The 20,179-nt window shown below is 38.8% G+C and overlaps 1 protein-coding gene across 1 annotated transcript in view; it reads right to left on the bottom strand.

Moving 5' to 3' along the window:
- LOC138168710 (multiple epidermal growth factor-like domains protein 11) overlaps positions 1-616 on the bottom strand; it is a 226,879-nt gene extending 226,263 nt beyond the window's left edge. Inside the window, exon 1 of the mRNA XM_069097594.1 lies at positions 191-616. The gene's annotated coding sequence lies outside the window, so the exon portion shown is untranslated. The remainder of the gene's footprint in view (positions 1-190) is intronic.
- Positions 617-20,179: the final 19,563 nt, after the last annotated feature.

Here is a 20,179-nt window from a genome sequence, read left to right as displayed (position 1 = left end):
CCAGGTTGTGGTTACAATCCCCAACCCTACCCGCAAAACTCGAGTGCCGCATGCTGGATCGCGGAATGAACCTGAGAGAGACGGCAAGGGCAAGTGTAGGGGGCCGGGGTGCAGGGCAAAGTTAGTCTGGGACCAAGACCCGGGGAACCCTTTATTCCTGAGCCGCCTCTCCCCGTTCCCCATCATTTACCTGCCCCGGCGGCTCCAAGCCGACCGGGTCTTCTCCGGAGTCAAGGCGCAGCGGCCGTGAGATGAGACGAGCTCTGAAGCCTGGCTACTACTGAGAGCGGAGACCGCGGACTCTCTGCAACCGGCCCTGCGAGGTGGAGGCTGGAGGAGCGGCGGCGGCTGCAGCTGTTGCCGCTACTGCCGAACAAGCCCCCACCCCTTTCCTCGTCCCTCTGTCCCTCCCTACTGCCTCCCTCTCTCTCACCCTCCCCTTTACTATTTTTTCTTCCTCTTTTCCTCTCCCTTCTCGATTCTCTCTGACCTTCCTACTCTATTCCATCTCTCAGTCTCTCATTTCTGTTCGTCTCTCTCCATCTGTCCCTTTTTCTCCATCCCTCTTTCTCCCTTCCACCCTCTCCCCGCCTCTAAGGGTTTGGAGTTGCGGGTGTCCAAGCAGCATCTACTCAACGCTGCTGGCTAGTCCGGCCAAGGGGCGGGGCGGACCGCACGTGGGAAGGGGAGGGAGGGAGAACCTAAGTGAGCTCGGCGTAAGACCCGCACCTGAGCCTCCCGCAAACTGGACTATAAAAAGGACTTTAATCTAGATCAGGACAGAGGCTTAAAAAGAGGAACCAGAAAATAGAAGGGGAAAGGTTAGGACGTCATTAACACACTAGGAAGACTGGTGTCAAAGCTAGAAGGTCCAAGAATGGGACGGGGGACAGAGAAGCCTTGTTTTTCCTCATCTATAAATCTCTTTTTCTCTGTTATTTCCTTCCCCTCCTCCCACCCAGGCGTCAACTTAAGCCTTCTTTCTTTCGCCTCTGACCAACATTGTCAATGTCTCTCCGCCTCATCTCTCCTCCCCTCATTCCCATTAAAAAAATAAAAATGAAGATTTGAAAGGACCTCGAGATCATCTACTTCAATCCCCTAATTTCAACGTCAGTTCTAGAAGCAAAAGGTCTAGCCTGGCCTTCCCAGTAGAGCCTAACTAAGAATTAGGCAGACTTCTCAGTTTCCTACCTCCTACCAGAGAACTAGAATGATAAGAAAAGAAGGGATAGTACTTTATAGAAACATGAATAGCTGCACGATGCAGTCTTCTTAGTTAGATTTCTCTTTTCTCTTGGACTAAAAAAGAAAAAGTAAAATAAAAAACTTGAAGGACCAAAGTAGGGATAATAGGACCTTCCATACTAGCAGCTAGAATTATTTGCAAATAAAACCTCCAATTCATTCTGAGACTTTTGGAAACAGTTTCCGTGCCTAAACATTAAGTCCTCTGAAGTCCTCCTAGAATTCACATAAAATCTCTCTCTGAGTAGTACCTGAGAAGGGTACAGGATCATTTCCCTCTCTCTTACACCCCTGCTCCCTCCAAAGCAAAGTCCACGCAGAAAATAAATGTACAGGCAACAGAAACATCAGGAAAGAAAAAGTAATTATAATCATCACTGTCCTTTAAGAGTTTGGGAAGCCCAAGGTTGCCATCTGTCCCATACTGCTAAGCCCTCCATCTTTCCAGGATGGAAACAGAGCCCCAGATGGTACATATAGAGTGGAGGAAAGTAGACCCTCATCCTCTTGCAGTGGTATCAAACTCAAATCACTGTGGACAGCATATTGACTTAGAAAACCATAAATTAACATTATTTATGGTGTATTATATTTTTATTCATTCTGTTAAACATTTCCCAATTTTATTTTAATCTGATTCTGTTCACACTAAGGAATTTGGAGCTGCTTACAGTCCAAAGGCCTTAAGTTACACACCTCTCCTCTTGGGAACAACTAGAATTCTAAACAGGACTAATTCCTTCCAATAAGACTATGGTATTGTGAAAGTTCCAAAATAATAAAATGATATCTTGGTTGAGTTCCCTCTCATGGACAATTCAAATAAATGAACCAGTACTCTGGGCTCTCTCCACCCTGCAAACTCCTTTCATCTCAGTAAGACCAGGAAATGTGTCCAGCTTTTAATTCTGAACTATTTTCCATATCATTATGATATTATAGAAAGAAGGCTAGACAAGGAATTCAAAGACCAAGCTGTTAGACTGGATAGGGCACTGTCTTTAGAGCCCAAAGCCCCAGCTTTGGAAAGGAAAAAAGAGGAAGAAAGCTATGCCTGTCTACCAAACTAGTTACTATAAAAAGTAGCCAAGACATAAAAAGAAAAAATTGCAGTAGCAACACAAAATCCAAGAAAGGAGCCAGCAATAAAGTTCATAGTGTCAAATATCTACACACAAAAGCATAAAGTATGAACAAATGAACAAATCAAAATAGATATCTTCACACAAGGAAGCAAACTTGACTTCATGGGTATAGCTGTAGGATGGGGACCCATGACTAGAATATGTCTCTGGAAAGGTATAGCTAATTCAAAAGGAACAGAAGAGGCAAAGGAGATAAGACAGACTAACATTTACAAAAAGGACACATACTCATGTATTTATAAAGTGTGTAACAGAATGCCTAGCATATAGTAGGAGCGATAGATTAAATAGATAGACAGATATAGATATAGATGTTAGCTATTATTTTTGTTATTTATGTGACAAAATCCTGCTACCAGAGTAGTAGAAATATGGTGGAGAACATTTGGGGGAAGATCAATGAAATAAGTTAACAGAAGCAATATTGACATTGGAGTAGGCCATAGACCACCTGGACAGAAAAAGGAAATAGATGATAAGTTTGGGAAGTAGGTCACAAAATAACAAGGAGGTGTAACATAGTAATGATAAGGGATCTCATTTATGTGGCCATCTAGGGCTCTCTCTGACAAAAGCAGAGCAACTAACGGTTTCCCCATTTTTCTTAATGACAATTTCATCCTTTAAAAGGTAGAGGAAGCAAAGAGGAAAACTTTGATTCTAGACCTGAATCATTAATAAGAAGGAATTAGTGGCTTGAAGTAAAAATAATGGAAACCTGGTGGAAGTGATGGGAGAAGTAACCCCCTCAATCTTGAAATTTGCAATAAGTGAGAGGAAAACTAGGCATAGTTTGTTATGCACCCTAGATTTTTGAGAATATATTAGAGGGTTTAAAAAAAAAGATAGGTTAGAATCCCATTCTACATGAGAAGAAAGCTCAGGCGCCAATAAGCTTGCATTTATTAAATGCTTACTATGTGGCAGCCACTATACTAAGGAATGGGAATACAAAGATGGGCAAAAAATAGTTCCTGCTCTCAAGGAATTCATAGTCTAATGGGGAGGCAATTTTCAAACAACTATGTACAAGCAAGGTATATACAGGATAAAGTCTCCGGAGGTAAGTTCAAGGGAAAGGCATTAAGATTAAAGGGGATTGGAAAGAGCTTCTTGCAGAAGTTGGGACTTGAACTAAGACTTCAGAAGCCAGTGAATTAGGAGACAGAGGTGAGGAGGGAGAAAGTTCCAGGCATGGAAGACAGCTAGGAAAAATGGTCAGCCAAGAGATGAAGTATCTTGTTCAAGGAAGCAAGGAGGTCAGTTATCACTGGATGGCAGAGTAGGTGCTGAGGGGAGTAAAATGTGAGAACAGCGGAAAGGTAAGAAGTGGCTGAACAGGTCATAAAGGTCGTTAAAAGCCAAAGAGAATTTTTTTTATTTGGTCCTAGAAGTAATAGGGAGCCATTAGAAAGAATGGGAAGCTCTCAAGGATGAAATTTTGAAGGCACAAAAAGAATTCCGATGAGGAGAAAAAGGAGACATCTAAAAAGACCAGCATAGAGGAACTGAAAACTCATAAACAAACTTGTATTTTAAAAAGACATGTAAAGAAGAGGGCAATAGGGTAGGTCACAGAGGAGGAATACAAAAGCATAGGACAGCCCTATAAAAATAATGCCAGAATTGCTAAAACTCACAATGAGATAAGATTGGTAGGGGAAAAAATGTTAAAAGACAAGAAAATGGGAAAGAGGGGAGGTTAAAACTATATTGGAGAAAAGAGGAAGATTAAAGAAGGGATACAGCCAGTTTGAGTGGGCAGAATAATGTTCATGGAAGACTGAAAGAAGGGAAAAAATAATTAATTCTTATTCTCTTGCTTTTTCTACCATGGAGAATAATTTATCTGTTGGAAAAGACAGACCAAAAATGACTAATAGGGGAATTCAAATAAATGGGGAGATGGTAAGCAAAGATCTAAACTGCCCTTGATGAATTCAAGTCACTAGGCCCAGATGAATTGTAACCCAGGGTGCTGAAAGAAATGATTGATGTGACTCCTGAAGCATCATTAGTGATATGTTTTTACTTACATGTTTATATATTGTATCCCCCAGAGAGCAGTGATTATTTTTTTGTTTTTAGCTTTGCATCCCCATCACCTAACATAATTCCATAAACACAGTCGGTGTTTAATAAATGGGGAAAGGGATTAATTGAGTTCAATTGGTTGGTGAGCTTGATAGAATTACCAAAAGTCTGAATGTATTATTAAAGGGATGGCTAGTGATGATCAAGAGAAGTAAGTAGGGTTTGCAAAAGACTATGCTCATTTCCATTTTTTGACAAAGTTACTAAACTGGTAGGGGAGGACTAGACCTGTGATTTCATGGAAATAGAGAATTTCCAGGTAATGAAAATCTCTTTACCAATCCAAGTTGGTACCATCTCTGCATCTCTTAGTCTTAGAGAGTGGTCTAGAACACTGAAACATTAAAGTGATTTACCCAGGTCTACATGGCCAGTATGTGTCAAAGGTGATTCTTAAATTCAAGTCTTCCTAGCCTCAGGGCCACTTCTGTGGTTAAAGTTTACCTAGATTTAAGAGAAGCATTTGCAGAGTTTCTCATGCTATTGTTGTGAACAAGAAAAGAGGCATATGGACTAGAAAATGGCAGATGGATTTGGAATTGGTTGAATGACTAGATCCAAAGAGACCCAATGTCTCCGTGGAAGGTTATCTTGACCCTATACTGTTTAACCTCTTTATCACTGATTTGGGTAAAAGAGTAGAGAACAAAAATAGATTCTAGTCCCCACCCTTTAAATTACCTTACATTTAATTTATGTACATTTTATGTTTACTTATATGTGTATGTATTATCTTTCCCAATAGAATATAAGCTCCTTCAGTTCTGAGACTATCTTTATTCTGAAAGCATAGTTCCTGGTACATAGTAGGCATTTATTAAATGCTTGTCAATTAGTTGATTGTGGAGCTTAGCAAATTTGACAGCAAATGACACTAAGCTAGGGAGCTAACACATTGATTGAGAGAATCATAATCCAAAAACATCTCAATGATATGTCATCAGCTGTACAAATACAGGATGGGTGAGATATGGTATTTTAGCAGTTCATGTGAAAAAGATGTGGGTGATCCACAGCAAGTCACTTGACATTTTAGCACTTAGCACAGTGCCTGGCATATAGTGGGTACTCAATAAATAAATAGCCGACCAACTGATCTTTTGGGGCTCAGTTTCCTCACTTGCAAAGTAAGGATAATAGGGGTGGCCAGCTGGCTCAGTGAGTAAGAGCACTGGCTCCAGTGTCGAGATGACCTGGACCAAATCCGGGCTCAGATACTTAGCACCACACCCAGAAATAACTGGCCGTGTAACCTTGAGCAAGTTACTTAACCCCGATTGCTTAAAAAAAAAAAAAAAAGTAGGGATAATACCTGGTCTACCTAACTCACAGGGCAGTTGTATGGAAACTATTTAGTAATTTAGGAGGTTAAGTAACTTGTCCATGGTTTTTCATTGCTAGTAAATGTCAGAGGTCAGTTTTGAATCTGTGTCTTCCTGACTCCAAGTTCAGTACTTAAATCCGGCTCTATATCACAAGCTCTACACATGTTCAAAAACAGGGAGAAGTAAGAGAAATATCAGAACAAAACCCATATCAAATGATTTTGACAGGCTTCTTATGAACCTACAATCACCAATCAAAGCCTTGATTAACTTGGTTGTATTTATTAAGTGGTGTTCAATATTTAATAACATTGAATATGTATTGAATATTTAATGAGATTGGTTGAATGTTGTTTGTGTAAGAACTTAGAAATGCTGATTGGTTTGGATCAAGAACTGAGTTTGAGTCATTCTCAGAAAGTGGTGCTGTAAATCTCTTTTCCACATTTTCACTGGTTTGTCCCAATCACAGCCAAAATCATGATTCTTATAATTATTATTATCATTTCTTCTATTTGCTATAAAAATTAATACAGCTCTTTTAGGAAATTATTGGTTACTTAAAAAAAAAGGCACCAAGTTTCCCTGGACCCATCTAAACTAAAGGTGAGTTTCTTGTTTTCTTTTCCTGCGTTCAACTGAAACAGGGACTGACTCAGATCTTATGAGATGCACCACCCGTTTTGAGCCCTTAGCATTCTCAGCGGGAACAATGAGATCTGGAAGCAATTCATGGAGCATAATTTGCCCAAGACCCTGGAGAAAAGAAACAGTAGCACTATTCCTCCTCTGTTCCATAACTGCTGGTGAGCTGTCCAGACATAGTACATGAGTTTCTACATCTTTCTCCAAAATAAAAAGAATCAGATGTAAAATCCACCTTTCAGGGGTATCATGTGTATTTATGAGGTCTCTTGGAGAATTCAAGAGTTGGAAATCAATGAATGAACGAAGCATATCCATATGAGTATGTTTTTACATAGGTTACAGATATACTATTGATATCTTGCAGCTAATAAGCAATCAGAATGCAATTTGACAATCGGCCAAAGTTAAAATCATTGGAAATATTTCTCATGCCACAGTGGGATGCAACCCAGCAGGATGTAAACTGCTTACTCACGGAAGAGAGCAATGCATTCACCATCAAATAAACTCATCTTGCTGGTGCACCTTGGCCAGATTCTGATTTCTTTCGATTTTGGGACCAAACCAGATGCAAATTAATGCTGCAAAAAATAAATAAATAAGGCATTAGAGAAAGGAGAAGCACTTTCTTGCTGAAATCAATAGGGCCTTGCTCCTTATTATGTGCTGCTTGTGCTAGCTGCAACATACACTCACTGCCTCTGCCTCCTCAACACCCACTCACTCCCCAGTCCTTTGTATTTTGGCTTATGACCTCTCCACTCTATGGAAGCTGCTCTCTCCAAGGTCACCAGTGATGTCTTCATTGCCAAATCCAGTGACTTTTTCTCAATACTCATCATACTCCTTGGTCTTTCTGCAGCATTTGATACTCTTAACTAGCCCCCTCCTTCTTAGAGACTTTCTTTTGTCTTTATATTTCTTAACACTTTTCTCTGGTTCTCTTCCCTAACTTATATCTTCATCTACTTTCCTAGTTCATTCTCCACCTCCTACCTACAAAGTATGGGTGTATCCCCAAGGTTCTGTCCTTGTCTTTCAGTTCATCTAACACTAAGTTCTATCACTTGGTCATCTCATTCACTCCCAAGGCTTCCATCATTGCTTCTATGCTGATCTCAAATCTGTATAACCACTCCCAGTTATTCCCCTGAGCTCTGGTACCATCCTACCTATCTATGGGGCATTCCTTTAAGCATTCCTTGAAAATACTTCATGTTCAATATGGTCAAAACTAAATAAATAATCTTCTCCCCAAGTCTTCACAACTACTCTCTTTCTATTGATGACACTACCATCTTCCAAATCACAAAGGCTCCAAATCTCAGCCATATTTGACTTCAATAAAATTTCAACTCCTTGAGTATAGAAACTATTTGTTTTATTTTTTTGTATCTCCAGTACTTAGTACAATGTCTGGCACATTTTAGGTGCTTAATAAATAGTTAGTGATAAAACTATCTTTACATGTAATTGGAAAAAATAAAATATTATTAACAGAAAAAAAAATAAAATACTCAACTATATAAAAAAAGACAAGTATTTCAGGAAGGGTTAAATGCCTGGAACTTAGCAAATTATCTGTAAGAGAGAGTTTCAGTATATTACAAAAGAACCTTTTAACAAAACCTATCTCAACTTTTTTGCACAGAAGTATCTAAAATTCCTTCTTAGAGAACTCCTTTGTACAGCCATACTGACAATCTGCTGAATGCCCTGCAGATTCTCTGCTTCTAAGTCACCAGAATTTTACTTCCTGAATGATTACCCATCTGGTGACTATGAACTGTCTATAGTTGTATGAATACATAAATGAATGATTGTGTCTCTCTACGTGGGGAGGAGGGGGTGTGCACATACATGCTAGAATTGCTACAGAGTTGAAGTCCAGCTCTGTGCTCAAGTTTCAGCGGGAAGTCAGATGTTCTGATCGACTAAGGAGTCACTCTTTCATCTTTTGAGGACTTCAGTTTTCCTATCTGCATTGCAGAAATAATACTAATGATCTCCCTCTAATTTTAGACATACACATAGGGTCTTAACCAGGTCCTAGTATACTTTTAATTTTGTAAACCAGTTTGGAAGTATGGTTTAAAATATCGATATATGACATTTAAAAGCACCTTTTTAAGGTTTAGGACAGCTATATTACATAGTTGCACACAGTGTGTTCATTTTTTAAGCTCCTATTACAGATGAAATTTTTTTTGTGGTAGGCAGGAAGGTAAACTGTGTCCTAGGGCTAACAGAACTGAAGATCATATCAGCTGTGAAAAGAAAATTCAAGATGTGTTTATATTTACCAGTCAGATTTTTTTTCCTATACCCTATATTATTAAATTTTTTTCCTATACCCTATGTTATTAAAGACTAAATGTATGAAGTTTTAAAACCATACAAGGACTCTATGAAGAGCATTAGGTACACACGTACATATGTACATATGTGTATATATAACACACGCCCATACATACATATATGCATGTATAGGTAGTACAATTGATAGAACTTTGGGCCTGGAGCCAGGAAGACCTGAATTCAAATTTGGCCTCAGATACCTTACTACCTGTGTGACCTTGAAGAAATCACTTAAAACAGCTATTTCCTCTGCTTCTTCTTCTGTAAAATGTGGACAACAGTAGCACCTACCTCCCAAGGTTGTTGTAAGAATCACATGAGATAATAATTGTAAAGCACCTACCACAGTGTCCAGCACATAGCAGCCAATATATAAAAGTCAGTTATTATTATGCATAGATAAATAGATATAGATATCTGAATCTATAATTTCTTCAGTGTAGGGAACTCCTAGCCTTCAAACTCCATCCTTCCGTGCAGATATGAAACTTGCCTGTAATTTTTACAATTCAAAAACTGCCTGATCAGTGAGATGTTAAGTGATTTGCCCATGGTCGTGCAGCTACTATGATTTAAACCTAGGCTTCCTTGACATTAAAGCAGACGAGCTATCTGTTAGGCCACCATCCTTCTTCTATAATACACCTATACCCCTATGTAATGTAATACCAAGCAAAGGCAACTTCCCAGGTTCAAAATACCAGCATAGGTGCTCTCTATTTTATTCAGTAACAAACCCAGAACAGAGAAGATCAAAACATGACATCATTCAAAATACAGCATTTACTAAGTGTGATTAAATAATCTCCAAGTACTACCCCACCCCAGGATCTTCCAATCATTCAATCAATTACAAAGTCCCTGTTCTAAATACTACTCCATCCCTAGGCTATACCTTAATTAAGTCCACCACAAAACCCCTCTTCTCAAATGGAGATTAGTTTCCAAACATAGGTAAAGTACCTTCATTTGTCAATCACAGAGCACAATAAGGTCAAAAGTTCCCCACCCCCAGGATCACAATTGAATCTACCCCAGAGTTACATCAAGTTTAAACACAGCACTTAATACCCAAATGGAGGTCTTTTCTTCATCTTGACACGAGGCAAGTTCTCAGCAATCTTAGTTCCTGGGGAGACAAGGCTTAGCAAGGCCATAAGATACATTGCCAGTCCCTTCATGAATTTATCCTCTGTCTGTAGAACAGTCCTAGAACCCCTGAACACATTAGCAAAGCCCTCTCCCAGGATTTCTGTAAACATACAACAAGAAAATCCTTCTTCAGGGCTTCTGAACCAACAGAAAGGCTCCCAGACCCCTGCAACAACAGCACTGTCCCTCACCAGTGGACAGTATTCACTCTGTCTGCAGGACAGTCTCCAGACCCCTGCAACAACAGTACTGTCCCTCACCAGTGGACAGTATTCACTCTCTGTCTGCAGGACAGTCTCAGGCCTTCTTAGCGAACAGCCAGGTTCCAGGACTTCTTCAACAAAAGGACAGTCTTTCACCAGTGGACAAATCTGGCAAAATAACATCAAAACAGACAGACAAAGTACCAGCAAAACAGCCATGTCTCCTCAGTCCTTGGCAGCTCAGGGGGCAGGTCTCAAAAGTCCAGGGCAATTCAAAGCGGCCACCAGCAATTCTCTTAGTCTCTCTCTCTCCACGAGGTGCTGCTTCCAAAAAGATCTTCCGCCTCTCTCTTGACTCTCCAAATCTACATCACCAGCTCCTCCCAGTTCAGGACTTTCTTTTCACATCAACAAGTCCATCCCACAGGTGGGATTAACAAGCTCTGGGTTTTAATACAATCAATTTGAAAACCAAGCCCAATACAGGGGAATCTCCACATTCCATTACTATCACACCCTAACAAACATATATATTAATAACATCTGAAGACTGAGCACAGACTAATATATCTACAATCCAGAAGAACAATTAGAAAAGCAATGAATTAATGTTCTGCCTGTAATCATTTTTAGCTCAAGGTTCAATACTTTGATTATAGGATGAGTAAATAAAAGATAAAACAATGCCTTGGACTCTGTCATGAAAGGGATTCAAATATACTTTTAGAAAATTGAAATAAATTTTCCCTTATTCCTGGGCACTCATATCTATAATGACAACAAAACACCTCATGAACATCATCTCATAATTTTCCTGGAAAACACAAGTATAAATGCTATATATAATATATAACATACAATATAATATACTATATATTATACTCACATGTAATATATAAAATATACTATATAATATATATTTTATACACTATATATTTATTATACTTACATATGATGTATTAACTATATCATATAAAATAATATATATCATATAAGTATATGATATACTATATAATTTAAAATAACGTAATAAATAAATAATTACTAGTTGCTATGTTTGGTCTTCAGTTTGACATATAATCACTGCCTCTTGAAACAATCTTTGAAGAAAAAGAAGAACGAAGTGGAGCCTTTGGGACCCAGGCTGTACCCCTAAACTAGCTGTCTGGATAGCCACTGAATCCAGCCATAAGTCTGATTTCCTCTTTCTCAGGAAATGGAGCTTCAGTTAATAATGCAATTTGAAATAATTTAGAAGACTTGTTAGAGAAATTTTGGAATCAGTTGAGATCATCACAATTGGGTTTAATGTATAATAATTTGTTCTCAAATGCTAAGATTTTTGTTGGCAATAAAGGAAGTGGAAATAACTTTTCTATATGTAAAGCAGATTTATTCCTTGCTTCATATGGAATTGTTCCGGGTCTCAGCTTATGAATCACTCTGTGCTCCCCGCAATAAGGTGCTGTCCATACAGTCAGTAATGATAAATGGTTCGTAATGGTGAATCTGATATTGGTTTTCAATATTGAATTTATCATTCTGTCCTCTTAACAGATATTAAATACTTTTAAGAATTTGTACATTTGCCTGATCTATCTGCGATTTTTCAATGTGTAAAATTTATTAGTTTTCTAGTTTTTGAGATTTTCAACAGCCGACAACATCATTAATAACGCTGAGTAATGGAATTGACCTCTTTTAAACCTCGTTTCTTTCCACTAATCTCCGACGTCTAAATTAAATCAAAATATATTAGACGTAGAGACCTGAAAAGCCAACGACTGTAGTGAAATACCTGGTTGAGGCTCATTTGAATGAAGCTCCCACAGGCCTGGAATGGACATTATATATGCTCCTTCCATCAGTGCCCACCTTCCCCTCCCCCCACCTATATATAAACACCCAAGGAGAAGAACATTGATTCAAAGGCAGCCTTCCCCTCCTCCCTCTATTGCCTCAGTTTCTTCATTGTGAAGTGATTGATGATAATAATAATACTCCCTGTCTGGCTCCCTCTGAGAGCTGGGGGATGTGAATTAATGAGGGAATTCTGGCTAAACACTTAGCAATTTCCAACTTCCAGAAAGGTTCTTTGTAAACACAAAGTATCATTACTTTCACTTACCTTTGCTCTGAGTAAGAGATCCATTCCTTCCTTCCTTTCATGAACCTTTGCTCTGAATGATTGGCTCATTACCAGAACAGGAAGGTTAAAAATCCTAGACACTCCTTTAAGTCAGCTTTACAAACTGACCTGAAAGAAATTAGGCTGAGTACAAGAGAAATAAGGCTTTGCGGGAAAAAGGAATGAGGAGTTAAATGGGGAGAGATGGGAATGAGAAATGATGTCGTATCCCTGCAGTGCTGGAGAGTAGGGGGCAGTCATAAGGATTTTGTGGCTGGAAGATTCCTTTTGATCTTCCTTACGAGATTCGGTATCTTATGACCCCTGTGGTTATGGATGAGTTAAGTAGCAGCACAGAAGAGAAACGGCTTGCAGAACTGGGCTTGCAAGGTCAGGGAATGGATCTGCCGTCAGCCACAGTAGATCTCTATGAACTACACACATCTCTGTCAGCTGTGGACAGGGATCGATCTCCTTGTCTCTGCACATATACAGAGGGCTGACCCACCTGGGAAAGAAGCAATGGAAATAATGAGAGGCCAGCAGGAGTGGGCAAGGAGAAAGTCATCAAAGGGAATCAGGGGAAGCAGGCCCAATTAGAGAAAGAGAAGCTTCAAGTGGGCACAGAACCAGCCTTATCTATAGGTGAAATTGGCAGCCCCTTGACCTTAAACACCTCCTGAATTTGTGCTGATGCCTGAAATCTATCTCACGATGTACTAATCACTTTATTCCATCAGAGAAAAAACTTCAATCCTTCAAGTATTTATTGAGTGCTTGGTATGTGCCAAATATTGTGCCATGAACTGGGCATACAAATACAATGGATGAAACAATCCCTATTCACCAGGGTCTTCCATTCTAACGGAAAAGAAAATAAGTACATATGTCAGTATATAGAAAATAAATATAAAGAGAATAAATTCAAATAAATATAAATTGTAAATAGCTCCAGGAGAATCAAGTAACTGCGACTTACAGATGGCAAAAATGGCTAATATTATTAACTTTTTTAAAAGAGCTATAACTATTACAGCTTTAAAAAAAAAAAAGAACCTGAGATGACATGAAGTCCTCATTTTACACATAGAGAAAATTAGGGCAAAACTAGCTTTCAAGTGGAGGAAAAGAAAGAACTAGAGGCATGGAGAAAGACATTCTGGGGGTAATAGAAAGAACATTAGACCAGGGACCAGGAGTACTGGATTCTAATCCTACCTTTGATATTAACTCACTGTGGCCTTTACCAAATCATTTCAACACTCTGAGCTTTGGTTATTCTCTTCTATAACCTAAGGATAGGGACTGGATTTCATTAGTACAGAGAGGGTACTCCCAGGTGAGGAAATTCCTTATGCCACTGTGATGGACACTTTCTCTGCCCCTATAGTCTTAGAAAACCTAGAGCATTGAGAGGTAATTCGCCCAGGGCCATACAGCCAGAAGGTATCAGGGATGGGACTTGAACCTAGGACTTCCTGGTGGCAAGGCTGGCTCTCTTATGCACTGGACCACACTACTTCTTGCTGTAAAATGAGAAAACTAGACTGAATGTGCATTTCCAACTCCAATGTTCTATGGCCCTATGAATGCCTGAAGGTGTATAGACAATGAACTAAGAGAAGGAAATGAAAAAGACCAGGAATGTCAGTGACAAAACTCACCAACCTGACTATTCCCTGGGATGATTGCCTCTTCTGCTATACAGAAGAATGTGTAAGCAAAATGGGATTGTTAGATTTGTTCCACTCACTCTTCCCTTAACTCTCTTCTCTCCTCTAGGCAAGGGGTCACAGTGATATAAAAAAAGAACTGACCTTGTTATAAGGCTTTAAGGTTTGCAAAGCACTTTATAAGAACAGAAGGAACACCAGAAAGAATCATAAACAAACAGGATAGTTTTGAGTTGTGCTTTGAATTCAATTTTTGTAAAAAGCTACATTTTGTATTCATTATACAAGGTGTCCCAAAAGTCTTGATGCATTTTTTAAATTATTAAGGCCTACAACTGGACTAGAACTTTTGGGACACCCTTTATAACTGCAGTTTCATGTATAATCTTCTGATCTACAACAGACATACATACATACATACATACACACATGGAAATGCTTCTTTTGCTTAATATTTGTTAAGTGGAGAATAAAAATTAAATGACAATTTTTTAATGTAAGAGCTTTGGATGCATTTTTTCCTTCTGGTCCTCTCAACAGTTCTGTGAGGTAGGTACTTCAGATATTGTCATTCCCAATTTAGAAAGCCTCAGAGGTGAAGGGAATGTGCCATGGTCACACAGCTGGTAAGCATTAGAGGAAGATTCCAAACCCAGATTTCTAACTAAAAGTGTACCCATCAATTGGGGGATGGCTAAACAAATGATGGTACACAAATGTAGTGGAACATTAGCTTAGTACGATTCCTGGCACATGATACATCCTTAATAAATGCTTATTTCCACCCCTCCTTCCTTCCTACTATTGTTCTGTAAGAAAATGATGAAGGGAATAGTTTCAGAGAAACCTGGGAAGAGTTTTACAACCTGATACAAAGTTAAGTGAGCAGAACCAAAAAAAAAAACACAACAAATTATACAATAACAACAATATTGTAAAGCCAAACAACTTTGAAGGACTTAAGAACTCTGATCAACTCAATAACTAGCCATGATTCCAGAGAACTGATGAAGAAGCATGTTACCCACCTCTAGACAAAGAGGTGATAGATTTGGGGTGCAGAATGAGACATATTTTGGACATGGTCAATGAGGGAATTTGTTTGATTTGACTATGCATATTTGCTACAAGGACATTGTTTTTCTTTCTTCTTTCTTTCAGCAAGGTGGAGGAGGTAGAAGAGAGATAATGAATTTTTGTTAATTGAAAAAAAATTCAATTAAAATAAACCAGGTTTCTCCTGACTCCAATGTCAGCTGTCTTTCCACTACACCAAGATGCCTCTAGGTGAGGCTTAAATCTGATCAACAGCTCACATTTCCTCTAATACCTTAGGATTTACAAAGCACTTTCCTCACAACTGAAAGAGGCAGACACTGTTAACCCCACTTAACAGATGGCAGGAAGCTAAATGACAAAGCCAGGACTTGAACCAGGTTATTTGATTCCCAAGTCTGAAGTGCCTTCTAAGCTACCTCTTTTAATTAGTCAAGTGCAAACCAAGCCAGTTGGCACACTGTAGGTACTTAATAAATGTTTAATTGAATCAAAATGAATTACTATACATGTGTGACTTGTCCATTTTGTGAATTATCTGTGCTAATTGTTTAAACCTAGCATCCTTCTGACTCCCTTGCCCCATTGCCACCATCACAGAATCTCAGAGTTGGAAGGTTACATGTCTTGATCTGGACAATATTCCCTTGTGATGAGAAGTGGGGAAAGGAGAGGAGTACCTCAGTTAACATAAAAAGGCAGCTGAAGGCTGTTTCTAGAACACAACTTCATTATTACTTAATTGCCTCAATTCTGGCATATGATATGGCCATACTCTGCAGCAGTACCAATCACAACTCCAGACCAAGACCAATGTGAACATCACACATTCACTGTAATGAAAACAAAAGAAGAATAAATTCCAGTTGCCCCAACACCAGAAATAGGTACCACTATTGAACTGCTCTTCCCAGTCTCAGAATGGCAGAACTTCAGAGTGGGAGGGAAATTCAGCAGCCCTCTATCCCAAATCAAGATGGAGAAGGAATCCCGCATTATAGAGAAAAAAGCCCTGAATTCATGTCTTGGCTCTGACACTTACTATGTGATATTTTGTATCATCGTTGCAATAGATATCAGTATAGGTGATTAAGAATTGACTCTTCTAATGGAAGAATTTATGACCAAACAAGAGATAGAGAACATTATGAAAGAGGCTTCATTTCTAGAATATATAGAAAACTGAGTCATGAGACTATAAGTCATTCCCCAATTGATAAAGGGTCAAATTATATGAACAGGTAATTTTCAGATGAAGAAATTAAATATATCTATAGTCATATAAAAATGTTCTGAATCAATATTGATTGGAGAAATGTATATTGAAACAACTCTGAAGTACCATATCACTCCTATCAGATTGGCTAACATGAAAAAACAGAAAAATGATAACTGTTGGAGAAGAGGTGGGAAAGTTGGAACACTAATGCATTGTTGGTGGAGTTGTGAACTGCTCCAGCCATTCTGGAAAGCAGTTTGGAGCTATGCCAAAAGGCTATAGAACTTTGATCTTACAATACCACTTCCAGATCTGTAGCCCAAAGAGATCATAAAAATGGGAAAGGAGCCCCATATACAAAAATATTTGTGGCAGCTCTTTTTCTGGTAGCAAAGAGTTGGAAATTAAGGAGATGATCATCAACTGGTGAATGACTGAATAAATTGTGATATATAAATGTAATGGAATACTATTGTTCCATAAGAAATGATGAGCAGGTGGATTTCAGAGAAACCTGGAAAGACTTCCATGAACTGATGCCAAATGAAATGAGTAGAACCGGGAGAGCATTGTGCACAATAATAGCAATGTTGTGCAACGACCAACTTTAATAGACTTAGTTCTCAGCAATGCAATGATCTAAGACAATTCCAATGGACTCATGAACTATGCACCTTCAGAGAGATAACTATGGAGTCTGAAGGCAAATCAAAGCATGCTTTTTTCTCTTTTCTTGTTTTTTTTTCTTTCTTGTGGTTTTTCTCTTTTGTTCTGATTCTTCCTTCACAACATGACTAATGTGGAAATATGTTTAATATGACTGCACATATATGGCCTATATCAGATTGCATGCCATCTTGAGGGGTGGGAGGGAAGGGAGGGGGGAAAATTTAGAACTCAAAATCTTATAAAAAGTAAATATTGAAAACTAAAAATAAACAAATTTTTAAAATAAAAATAATTTTTTAAAAGAATTGACCCTTCACCTTGTACCGATTCTAATTTCATTTTCCTGAGCCAGGCAGATTTCCCATTGACTTTCAATCCAATGCAAATCAAGTACTTTGGGCACTTTGTCCATGGAAGTATTATGGACCAAGAGCCAACATGTCAAAAGAAATAGATACCTATCAATAGGGTCATTCAAAGGCAAAAAAGCTTAAAAATAAAACTTGGATTCAGAGGCAACCTGCTGATTCATGAAATGTCAGAGAGGTAGTGATATCAGGCAGAAAGAGCCCTGGACTAACATAAACAAATACAGGGGTTCCAGACCTGGAATATCTTGGGTAAGAGAAACCTAATTAAAGGTATGACTTTGATCAAGTCACTTCACCTCTCTTGACTTCAGTTTTCTCATCTGTTAAATAGGAGAGATATAACTAGGTGATATCTAAGATCCTTTTCAGGTAGCTAAGTGATGCAGTGCATAGAGTGCCAGACTTGAAGTTAGGAAGACTCACTCTCCTGAGTTCAGATCCAGTCTCAGACACTAGCTGTGTGACCCTGGGCAAGTCACTTAACCCTATTTGCCTCAGTTTCCTCATCTTTAAAATGAGTTAGATAAGAAAATAGTACCCCAGTATCTTTGCCAAGAAAACCCCAAATGGGGTCATGAAGTGTGGGACATGACTGAAACAACTGAATAACAGCAAGATCATTTTCAATTTTAATAATCTATGATTTTAAGTTATTTAACCACTCTGGGATTCCTTTTCCCAACATGTAAATGGAGGGTGATGTTACCTTAGTTACCCTTATAGTATAGAACTAGAAAATGGATTTTTAAGTGTCATGAAAATGAAAGTGTTATAGAAATGCAAGATATTCATTCACTCAGTATCTATTGACCATCCATGAGCTTAGCCCAGTGACAGGAACTATGGGAGTGCAACAAATATAAAACATGGTCCCTGCCTCAAAGAATATTAGTAGTAATAAATACCAATATTAATCAATAAAGCATTTCTTAAATGCCTACTGAATACTTAGTTACCATGCTGTCTGCTGTGGGGAATATAAAAGAGTAATACATAGTCCCTCCCTGGGAAACTTACAGTCTAATTAGGGAGATGACTTAAAAGAAAGAACAAGCTTACAAGACAGTTTATAATAGACTGCTGAATTGTATGGTACAGACAACAAATGCAAAATGAGTTCAGAGAACGGACAGATCAATGTATGATGCTTTGACTATTATCTGAAATTGTCTGAAAAGACTTCAAGAAGGAAGCAGAAGTGGAAGCTGGGTCTAGAAAAATAGGTAGGATTTGGGGAGATAGAAAGAAGAGAGGTTATTCCAAGCAAGGGAGATATGTATCCCCGACACCTAGCACACAGTCCTGCACACAGTAGGTATTTAATGAATGTTTATCAAATAATCAGAAGCCTTGTAGATATTCTAATGATTTATGGTTACCTTCCAGCTGAAAACTCTTTTTCATTATGAAAGGGAGAACCAAAAGTTGGTACTGTCAGGATAGGAGAAAGAAGGAACAGATAATAGACCCTATCCATTCATCTTCTCTTTCCCTTTAGGCAAGCACAGTTGGGGTAAACCAACTTGGATACCTGAAAAGCAAGAAGGAGATTTGATTAATGTGCCTCTCAAAGAACGACTACTTACCAGTAAGTGAGTTACTAAACAGAGATAGTAATAGCAATAATAATGATGGAAATACTATCTTATGTTTTTATAGCATTTTACCATTCAAGAAGTGTTTTCATGTACATCTGATCTTCACATTAACCCTGGGAGACATCAAGGGCAGATAAGGCTTAGACCTTGGATAAGTCACTTACCCTAGTAAACTCATAGAGCCAAGATTAAAACCTAGGTTTTCTGACTCCTAGTCCAGTGTTTTTCCACCCACCTTCAGGGACTCCCACAGCTGCCCACTTCTTAATCAACCAACAAGCATTTACCAAATACCTTTTGTGTGCCAGGTACTAAAATACAAAGAATGAAACGACCCTCCTCTCAAGGAGTTTACATTCTATGGGGGACTCTACATGTGTGTGTATATATATATATATGTATGTATGTATGTATGTATATATGTATGTATATGTAACCTTGACTTGTTGAGAGCATTTCAGAGTTCCCTTCCTGATTCTGGTAGACCAAGCTCAGTGCTTGGGAACTTGGAAGATGACCGAGCTTCCCCTTATTGGACACTGAGCAAGAAGAGTCAATAAATGACCCAGTGGATCTTTAAAAAGAAGTGACTCACCTCTTGCTCTTCTTTCCTGCTGAGTACGTGAATACCCTTCAAGCCTCCCAAAGGAGATGTCAGGGCAAGGGCTGCCAGCACTTCCCACCTCCTCCCACCCCAGCTTGGTACCTCCACCCATGTGGCAGAGCCAGAGCAGGGGGTCTCAACTAGGTGAGCATGAGTTGGGTTGGGCTTCTGGCTGCCTCTTCTGTTTTATATTTTTTTCCTAGTATAAGTGAAAGAACAAAGACTTTAAGATAGAGGTATTTAGGCGTGGAGGTGCCCTAGTGAGTCTGAGGAGTCTGGAAGTCCTGTATCCATTAAGGCGAGCTGACTGGAAGCATAGGAAATTTATTCATTGAAGAAGATAACCATTAACTAAAAAGAGAAACCCAAGACCTGGCCTGGCTGACCAATAGATATGGACTTTGAAGGTACAGTATAGAGCCAAGGTGAAATGTAACAATGCCTATTCAGCAATCCCATAAGCTGCTTTATGTTCTAATGAGGTTTCACATCTTGATTTACCAGGATAGTTTAATAATAGTTCTAAGTTAAGCTACTGAATCCTGTTTTAAGTCTTTCTGTCAATGTGTGCTTGTGGGCTTTGTGTTCAGCATTTTCTTTTGCATCCTATACCTGGTTCATAGTGTACACTGGGCATTTTTGTAATTCCCCCATTAGAGAGACCCTAGACATGAGGAGTGGGAGTAAA

This window comes from Petaurus breviceps, unplaced genomic scaffold, assembly GCF_028583685.1.
Source record: "Petaurus breviceps papuanus isolate PSGF00001 unplaced genomic scaffold, PetGlider_PUasm1.0 37, whole genome shotgun sequence".
Classification (NCBI taxonomy): Eukaryota; Metazoa; Chordata; class Mammalia; order Diprotodontia; family Petauridae; genus Petaurus; species Petaurus breviceps.
This window is presented reverse-complemented; position numbering and strand designations above follow the sequence as displayed.